Source organism: Ascidiella aspersa, chromosome 5 (genome assembly GCF_963924565.1).
Source record: "Ascidiella aspersa chromosome 5, kaAscAspe10.2, whole genome shotgun sequence".
Lineage (NCBI taxonomy): Eukaryota > Metazoa > Chordata > Ascidiacea > Phlebobranchia > Ascidiidae > Ascidiella > Ascidiella aspersa.
The window spans coordinates 12,857,053-12,859,552 of NC_139451.1; the positions used below are offsets into that span (position 1 = coordinate 12,857,053).

Consider the following 2,500-nt stretch of genomic DNA (forward strand, 5'->3'; position numbering starts at 1 on the left):
CCGCCGCCGCGCGGGATTCTGGTCGCGATCGTCGCGCATCGTGCCGTGCTGTCTTGAGCGGGACGGGCGCTCGCGCGTCCGACGCCGCAGCAGCCGCGCGGAGAAATCCCCGCGCGGAACGTTTGCAACGCGACCCTGAGGCGGGCGCGGCCCCGGGATTGACCCGAGGCCGCAATTTGCGTTCAGAACGTCGATGCTCAATGTGTCCTGCAATTCACACTAATTCACGCAGCTAGCTGCGTCCTTCATCGACTCACGAGCCGAGTGATCCACCGCCAAGAGCCATCCACGATTGTTTCGCTCGCACAGTGCCTCGCACTATAGGGTGACAAAATAGACCGCGCCGAGCGGTCGGCCAGGCCGACGCTTGAAGCCGGAGCGCGCGGCACCGCGGCACTCGACGCGCAAACATTACCGGGTGACCGAATCGCCGGCCGGCGCGCCGCTCCTCGCGGGTCGGGCGCCGGGTAGCAAAGACTTTTTCTCTCGCTTGTCCGAGTTTCGCGTTCGCCGAAGCGTTTGCGAGACCGTTAATGATCCTTCCGCAGGTTCACCTACGGAAACCTTGTTACGACTTTTACTTCCTCTAAATGATCAAGTTAGATCGTCTTCTCGGACGCCGGCTCGACCGTTGCCGGCCGCGCCAGGTCCAATCGGAGGACCTCACTAAACCATTCAATCGGTAGTAGCGACGGGCGGTGTGTACAAAGGGCAGGACGTAATCAACGCGAGCTAATGACTCGCGCTTACTGGGAATTCCTCGTTCAAGGGAAATAATTGCAATTCCCTATCCCTAGCACGACCGGGTTACCCAGACCTGTCGGCCAAGGCGAGCACATGCTGATCCGGTCAGTGTAGCGCGCGTGCGGCCCCGAACATCTAAGGGCATCACAGACCTGTTATTGCTCAATCTCGTGTGGCTAAACGCCACTAGTCCCTCTAAGAAGTTAGACGCCGACCGATTGGGTCGCGTAACTAGTTAGCAAGCCAGAGTCTCGTTCGTTATCGGAATTAACCAGACAAATCGCTCCACCAACTAAGAACGGCCATGCACCACCACCCACAGAATCAAGAAAGAGCTCTCAATCTGTCAATCCTCACTGTGTCCGGGCCGGGTGAGATTTCCCGTGTTGAGTCAAATTAAGCCGCAGGCTCCACTCCTGGTGGTGCCCTTCCGTCAATTCCTTTAAGTTTCAGCTTTGCAACCATACTTCCCCCGGAACCCAAAGACTTTGGTTTCCCGCAAGCTGCCGGAGAGGTCGTAAAACTAACGCCCCCCGATCGCTAGTTGGCATCGTTTATAGTCAGAACTAGGACGGTATCTGATCGTCTTCGAACCTCTGACTTTCGCTCTTGATTAAAGAAAACATTCTTGGCAAATGCTTTCGCAGTCGTTCGTCTTGCGCCGATCCAAGAATTTCACCTCTAACGGCACAGTACGAATGCCCCCGTCTGTCCCTCTTAATCATTACCTCGCGCTCCGAAAACCAACAAAATAGAACCGAGGTCCTATTCCATTATTCCATGCACCATTATTCAGGCGAATCGCCTGCTTTGAACACTCTAATTTTTTCAAAGTAAACGTTCCGGCCGCCGCCGACACTCAGTCAAGGGCACCGGCGGAGAACCGGAGGTGAGGCCAGGACGGCCAGTACACGCCTTGCGACGGACCGGCCGCCTGCGCCCAAAATCCAACTACGAGCTTTTTAACCGCAACAACTTAAATATACACTTTTGGAGCTGGAATTACCGCGGCTGCTGGCACCAGACTTGCCCTCCAATGGATACTCGTTAAAGGTTTTAAAGTGTACTCATTCCAATTACAGGGCCTCGTTTAGAGTCCTGTATTGTTATTTTTCGTCACTACCTCCCCGCGTCGGGAATGGGTAATTTGCGCGCCTGCTGCCTTCCTTGGATGTGGTAGCCGTTTCTCAGGCTCCCTCTCCGGAATCGAACCCTGATTCTCCGTTACCCGTAAGAACCTCGGTAGGCCAGTACCGTACCGACGAAAGTTGATAGGGCAGACACTTGAATGATCCGTCGCCGGTGCGAGACCGTGCGATCCGCAAAGTTATCCAGAGTCACCAAAGGTTGCGGGCCGAAGCCCGGTCGGTTTTTGGTCTGATAAAAGCACGCCTCCCGCGAGGTCGGCGCTTCACGCATGTATTAGCTCTAGCATTTCCACAGTTAACCACGTAAAACGTACGATCAAATGAACCATAACTGATTTAATGAGCCATTCGCAGTTTCACTGTACGAGAGCTCGTACTTAGACTTGCATGGCTTAATCTTTGAGACAAGCATATGACTACTGGCAGGATCAACCAGGTAGCTACTTTAGCGTAGCCCCGAAAGGCCGACGAAGGAGGCGCCGCTGATGCGGCGCCGTCGCTCGGTCGATGCGAAACCCGAAGGCTTCTCTCCGTTAAAATTTCGTTCTTTGCTCGGCTGCCCGAACTCAGAAAACCGTCACCGCCCGTCGCACCCGCCGGAGTAAGAC

At 55.1% G+C, this 2,500-nt stretch overlaps 2 non-coding genes across 2 annotated transcripts; both read right to left on the reverse strand.

Annotated features, from left to right (window-relative positions):
* Positions 1-130: 130 nt before the first annotated feature.
* LOC146144207 (5.8S ribosomal RNA) lies at positions 131-284 on the reverse strand. Its single transcript, XR_014498887.1, has one exon. It is a non-coding gene; the product is annotated as a 5.8S ribosomal RNA (ribosomal RNA).
* A 247-nt stretch (positions 285-531) lies between these two features.
* On the reverse strand, positions 532-2,331 carry LOC146144208 (small subunit ribosomal RNA). The gene has a single exon (XR_014500938.1). It is a non-coding gene; the product is annotated as a small subunit ribosomal RNA (ribosomal RNA).
* Positions 2,332-2,500: the final 169 nt, after the last annotated feature.